The sequence below is a fragment of the Echinops telfairi genome, unplaced genomic scaffold (genome assembly GCF_000313985.2).
Source record: "Echinops telfairi isolate 266 unplaced genomic scaffold, ASM31398v2 ScPeMD7_7458;HRSCAF=8496, whole genome shotgun sequence".
Classification (NCBI taxonomy): Eukaryota; Metazoa; Chordata; class Mammalia; order Afrosoricida; family Tenrecidae; genus Echinops; species Echinops telfairi.
In genome coordinates this window covers 11,156,472-11,163,476 of record NW_022111358.1, presented here as the reverse complement: position 1 = coordinate 11,163,476, position 7,005 = coordinate 11,156,472, and the positions used below count along the sequence as shown (strand labels likewise).

At 46.6% G+C, this 7,005-nt stretch overlaps 1 long non-coding RNA gene across 1 annotated transcript; it reads right to left on the bottom strand.

Annotated features, from left to right (window-relative positions):
• Positions 1-410: 410 nt before the first annotated feature.
• Positions 411-5,945, bottom strand: LOC123522768. Its single transcript, XR_006680993.1, has 3 exons — positions 5,849-5,945; positions 1,610-1,707; positions 411-548 (listed from the first exon to the last, which is right to left on the bottom strand). It is a non-coding gene; the product is annotated as an uncharacterized LOC123522768 (long non-coding RNA).
• Between the last annotated feature and the right edge of the window lie 1,060 nt (positions 5,946-7,005).

The following is a 7,005-nucleotide window of genomic DNA, read 5'->3' as shown; positions in this document are numbered from 1 at the left end:
GATGAAGCACAGAAAGGTTAGGCCACTCGCTGAAGGCCACGGGACTGTGCGATGGGGCTAGTTTTGAAGCCCAGGGGAATTTAATTCAGGATCGGACCTCTTAACCTCTATGCTATAATGCCTAGACCTTGGATAATAGTTTAGGCCCTGACACTGCTATGTGACTTAGAGAAAATTTCCCATATGTGACTTAGACTTAATTTCCCCAAATCTCAATGTCCTTGTCAATACATTGGAGGTCATAAAAAGTCCAGTCACAGAGTTATCGTAAGAATATGGTAAATGATGCTTGTGGAGAATTTAGCATAGTCCCTATTGCATAGCAAATGATCCACAAAGAGCATCTACCTGTCCCCTCCTCTTCATCATCCTCATCACATCTCTAACCAAATAACTCCAGAAGTCTGGACTATTTGAATGATGATGATTTATTAAAAGAAACAAGTTCTCTTTCCCTTCATACCCTTGTAATCCCATCCACAAACCCCTATTTTCATGTCTTCCTGGACAAGGAACTCCAAACGATCACATCTTCAAAGGCCAGAGCGCTAGGAAAGGATGAACAGTTATTAGAGAAGAATGATCCTTAAGATCATTAGGAAGCAAACAAACAAATATGTATGAGACTGACCTATTTCTTCTGGGATCTGGATCCACAGTGTACAATTGAGAGGCAGTAGCTCCCAAATGTAGGAATCACTAAGAAACTGCAAGGAACCAGCAAGACCATACACACCCCAAGGATTGTGGGTAGATTGGTCAAATATGTTCTAAGCACATATGCTGACTCTTTTGTGTTTAATGTAACTTTTGTGTCTAATATAACTTTTGTGTTTAATATAACTTTTGTGTTTAATATAACTTACGTTGCAAACAAAAATGAATCATTGTAATTTTATTATGTTTTGCTTTTCAGTGAATGGCTAATGAAACATCCTGTGAGTCCCCTGCAATTTACCTGTGGGAAAGGTGTCAATATGACAATGTGCATTAGAGGCAATAAAATGAACATGCCTTTTGATCATAATTAGATACTATTAAAAAAAAAGAAACTATTCTAAGGAAATTAACAAGGACATGACCACACACTTAGCATCCATTGCAAGTCACATTAATAATATAAGCATGAGGAATATCTTAAATGTGTATTTAATTTATATAGCATGTAATTATATAAATATTATGTAATAAAATTACACCGATATTATCTAGTGTGTAATTAGATAATATTTGTGTAAAAATGAGGTAGCATTGCACCTAATTTGGATTATTTCACTTATAAATGTGGATGTGTTTAGTATAGGGTGTTAGGCAGTATAGGGTTCTGGAATGGGGGACTGCCGATGATATTTATCTTCTTCCTTTTGCTCAGTTGAATAATCTGATCTATCCTCCTTGACTTGCCAGGTAATGAAATTATTCTAAAGGTTTGGAGACCACCATCCTGTGATCGATGGAACTTTTTACTTGGGAAAGTAGGTAAAAAGGGGGGACCATCGAGAGACAGGTGGCTTCTGTTTCACTGATTTCTGAATGTGCCATTGGGGCCAGTGTACAACTTGCAGTGGTTGCACATGTTTTGCAGAAGCAGGAAGAGCCCTGTTGTTACCTATCATTCATCTGCGCAGACGTGCCCACACCCATTGCTGACACACCGCTCTCCCATCTCACAGTCCCAGTCACCTTGGCAGAGTTCTACGCAGGTACCTGTGTTAGAACAGAGAGAGATGACAGTCATTGTGCTTCAAGACAGGTCCTGGGGGAAGCGAGCCCCTGAATCAGCAGCCAGTTACATTTTTTCCTTTTCATTCAGCTCATAATGTAATTTAGAAGTGATTACTGGCAGAATGATGCTCATTTACAGCTTATCTATTTCAGTGAAAACCCACACATTCACCTAATCATTTCATGGGATCACAAGTCAAGCCTACAGTAACGATGGGGTCACCGTGTTTGTGGAGGGGAAGTGCCAAGAAGGCAACACCGGGGCCTACTTATGTGGAGGACATCTCTCCACTCTGTAGGGAAAGGAGCAGGGCAGGGTGGCCTCACATTGACGGGGTGCCATCCAGGGTGCCTTAGAGCCAGCCTGTGGTGTGGGGCTGCTAGCAGTGTTCATAGGTGTAGCAGCTGGGGCTCAAAGAGGTGATTTGCCTGCTAGATGCTTTAGCAGTGGGGCCCGACTCAGGGCTGCACAGCTTCTTGGTGTTTCTTTCTGCTGTGCCACATGGTCAAAATGGCCCTGACATAATGGTCCCTCCCAGATTCTGTGGCGTCCTACTTATCTGAACAAAGGTCCTCCAAGTACCCAGGACCTCAAGATTGGTTTTGAAGTTGGACAATCAACTTGGTACAAGAAGCGACTTAAGAGTCCACAGGGGATTGGGGAAAACATGCAGAGTACTGCATGACTGTAGCCTCTGTTTTGACTGGATACTCAACTCTTATCAGGAGCTGATCTGATCCAGTCTCTGGACCTCTCTTGGCCTTTGTTTCTTCCCCTGAAAAATGAGTCCTTTCGCTCCAGCAGAGGGGGAACGGGTTTTCTTCTCCAGTGTCCACTACAATCCGTCCAGGAAGAGAACTTTGTGAAAGCTGAGTAGAAAAGTCATGAATGCCTTCACCCAGCATGAAGAGAAAATGGTGTGTGGTCCAGCAGCTTACGAATGGTGTAGGAAAGGGGTCCTGGAGTATATGCCTACACTGTGCCTGCCGACCAACTCCAGAGAAGAACCACCCCATCCCTTCTTGCTCCTATCAGCTGTTGTCCGCCTGCAGTGAGAAGTTGAGAATTCCTGGGCCCTACTTCCAGGAGTTGAGTCCTTCATTAAGTATATGCCCCGAACACTAAACAATTACCACCAAGTCAATCCCACTCATCAAAATGTGTAGGACAACAATTGAAGTGCCCCCATTGAATTTCCAAGGCTGTAAACCTTTACAAAAGCACAATATCACATCTTCATCTTAAGGGAAGGCTGGTGAATTCAAACTCCCAGCCTTTCAGTTGGCAACCAAGTGCTTAACCCAGAGTGCCCCAAGGTTCCAAAGTATATGAAAAACAAACCCACTGTCATCCCTCAGACTCCAACTCATAGCCAGAGACGTGTACAGGCTTTCCAAGGCTGTCCCACTTTATGGAAGTAAATGACCTCATCTTTCTACCACGTCTCTCTCTTTAAGTACACACCGAAAACCAAAACCCACCTACTACCGTCAAGTCTACTCTGACCCATAGAGACCCTGTAGGACCAAGGAGAGCTGGCTCTGTGGGTTTGAGGCTGTTAGTATTTAGGAGAACAGAAAGCCTCATTTTTCTCACTCAGGGTGACTGGTGGGTTTGAACTTCCAACCTCGTAGTTAACGGTCCTATGTGTAACCCACTGTGCCCCCAGGGTTCCTGAGGTATATACCACAAACCAAACCCTTTGCCACTGAGTCAAATCTGACTCATGTGATCGTACAGAACAGAATAGAGCTGCCTATTGGGATTCTGAGGCTGTAAATGTTTCCAGGAGCAGAAAGCCTCATCCCATTTCATCTTTCTCCCAAGGAGTGGCAGATGGGTTTGAACAGCTATCCTTGAAGTTAGCAGGCCTGCACTTAACAGCAGCACCACCAGGATTCCTCATAAGTATACTCAAAAAGAAAACCAAATTCACAGCCATCGAGTTGATTCTGACTCATAGGGACCATGTAGGACTAAGTAGAACTTTGGGTTTCCAAAGCTGTAAAATTTTAAGGGGCCAGACAACCTCATTTTTCTCTCTCAAAACACATTTGGTGGAGTTAAATTGCTGACCTTGCACTTAGCAGCCCAAATGCCTCTGGGTAGACTCGACCCTCCAGACGTTCAGTTAGCAGCCACTTGTGGTAATCATTTGCACCACTCAATGATTCGGGCATAAAGCATAAGCCAACAAAACAAACCATAAACTCCTTGCAACCCTACAGGAGAGAGTCGAACTGCCCTTTGGGCTCTGAGGCTGTCATGTTTCCAGAAGCTGACTGCCACATCTTTGCTCTGTGGAGCCGATGAGAGCTTCAAACAGCTAACCTTTGGGTTAGCAACAAGGACTTAAGCACTGCAGCCCCCGGGCTCCAAGGTATAAAATACGGAAGTAGATTATTGAGGAGTTACAAAGACGTAAGGTAGGGCCATCACCTTCACGGAGTTTCACATCTCACATCAGAGAGAAAACAACCATTCAAAGTACTGAAATCCAAAGCAGTACGTGGGAAGTGACCCCGGGAAGTGACCCCGGGAAGTGACCCCCGGAAGGCCTATCTAGATGAGTCAATGGGCTCGGAGGGAAGAAGACGTGCCTTCCAATGAGAAGAGGAGAGTTTTGAAGTGCAGGACCTTCAAGGCAGAATTCTGGGGAGCGATGCAGTATTGGGAGAAAAGAATTACCAGCCACAGTGGGAGAGGAAATAAACCAGAGGGAATGAGGTGTGGAATGAATGAAGTTGAGCTGGTGCCTGGGAGGCATCATTTAAGGAGACGCTTGCATCACAAGGGGAGGAACATGTCGGTTTTACACCCTGGGTGTCTCCCCAGCCTCACCCCTGTCCCCTAGTCCAGGCCCTGCATACAGCGTTCACAGAGAATGACATGTGGAGGCTTTCCACTTCAGCGGGACAACTGGACAAGGGTTAGAGAAGAGAGAGGTGGACGTGCAGCAGGAACAAAAGGGCAATGACACAGAGGGCAGATCTTGAGGGCCTGCAGAGTGGATCGGGGGTGATATGTGGCGACGGATGTGATTACCACTTTCTTGGGAGGATGACTGTTTTGGGAAGTTACTGCTGTGGTTCCCAAAAGGAAAGCCAGCTCTGACTTAGGGTGAGCCGTGGGTCCCAGAGTTCACCTCGGGTTTTCTTAGCTGTCATCTTTACAGGCCTTCCTTCAGGGGGACGTAACAGGGCGTGTTTGAATGGCCGACCTTTGGGTTAGCATTCAAGCATCACCTTTTGCACCATCCGGAACCTGTGCTGGCTCAGGGATGGAGTAAGCAGGGCAGGACAGGCTGCGTGGCAGGGGCCACGGGAAGGAAGGAATACATGCAAGAGACCATTTCAAAGATGGGCTGTATTTGGCAATGAGTCCGATGTACAGAAAGAAGCGTAACGAAGAGAGAAGAGTGAGAGTGGAGCCCAGTAATGTGGAGAGGAGAGGAGAAGCAATAGATACAGGGAGAGAGAATCCAGCCGTAAAGAAAGCTTGAGCATTGAGGGGGTGGTCAGCACTGCAGAGGCTGCCATGGCTTTGTTGAATGAGGAGAGGCAAGAGATTTGTCAACAGGACCTTGGGGCATGGAGGGTGGGGGACCTCAGGAACATGATGGGAGCAGAATGGGGACTAGAGCCTTAAAGGGATTAAGGAATGAGCTTTGGGAAATCAGAGGCAGGAAATAAAGATTACTCCCTAGAGAATAAAATAAGGAAAAAGGAAAGAACACATTAAGATGATTGTTGTTCCTACGATTAAGGAAATGTTCTCTCTAGCTGATCCAACTGATGTGTAGCCCAGGGATGACCCTAGGTTGGGGTGGGGATGGGGGAAGGGGAAACGATGGGGAGGTGGAGGAAGGTTGGTAGAGCAGGGGCTGGTAGATGGGCCGAGGGAGAGAGTCCTGGTGGAGGAATGACCCAGAGAAAGGAGGGACCGAGAACGGGGTGGGGGGTGAGGCAGAGAGATTCCGGGCTAGGGAGCAGTCCAGGTGTCGTCCTGCAGTGGCTCCTGAAGAGAGTCTTTTTGTCTTTTCCCCTTTCTCCCCTCCTCTCCTGGCCACACTAGTCCCTGGTTGTCTACTTTCCAGCTCCCTTGCCTGGTGTCTGAACTCACCTAGAACATTGAAGGGGATCAGACCAGCCTGAAGTTCCTGCACCCCGAAGCTGAGAGCGAGAAGACCCATAAGGATGAGGATGCCTCCCGGCTTCATGTTGCCCTTGGAAGCCTTTGGTGGAAATGCAACAGGGTTGAGAGCTGAGCAAATTTATGCTCTTCTGCCCGCCTACTGGGTCACAATGCAAGGCAGGGGTGGAGCTAGGGAAGTTGAAACCCTGCCCAGAACCTGACATTTCTGTAGACCACAAACTGTCTCTCCCTAAGTTCCCTAAGCAATTCTCAGAGCCAAGGGAACACCCTCCTCCGACAAGCAAATAAGACTTCTAAGCCAGAGAAGCTTTGAGTCATCCCAAAATAGGGGTAGGGTGGAGAGATGGGCACGCACATTGAGGGTGCACTTCCACCCATTTGTAGTGACCCGACAGAGCAAGGCTGTGGGGTTCCAAGACGGTAACTCTTTACTGGAGTAGAAAACTGCATCTTTCGTCCTCAGAGCCACTGGTGGTTTCGAACTGCTAACCAGCCCAACTCACAATCAAGCAGAATTGCTCTGAGTTGGCATTGACTCGATGGCAGTGAGTTTTTGGGTGCATTTACTCGTGCATTGTCCAAGTATTATTGAAAGCCTCTGTGAGCCCGGCTGGTGCTTAGCAGGAGGAATGAAGGATTGGAAAGGGAAAACAACAATAACAGCAACCAGACACTCTCCCCGTCCTCGTAGAAATGACAATGGAGGAGCCAGGAGGCAGGGTGTTTTATGTATTTTTATCTTGGAGGAAAAGTAGAAATTCTGCATTGTGTCTTGAAAAATATTTAGATTGTAATCTCTATTTATTTATTATATTTTAAGCGTTGTATTGAGGGCTCTTACTTACAGCTCTCTCCCGTCAGTTGTATCGAGCACATTTGTACATAGGTTGCCATCGTTATTTTCTGGACATTTATTTTCTATTGAGCCCACGGGGTTAGCTTCTCTTCCCACCCATCCCATCCTCACCCTGTGGCCCCTTGATGAATGATTACTATATTCATATCTTACACTGACTGCTCTCTCCCTTTCCGCTGGGTTTCTGTTGTTCATTCCCCTGGGTGGGGGTGTGGATGTGTCAATCATTCCCTTCTCCCCACCTTCCCCCTCCCCTCCTGGTATCCCT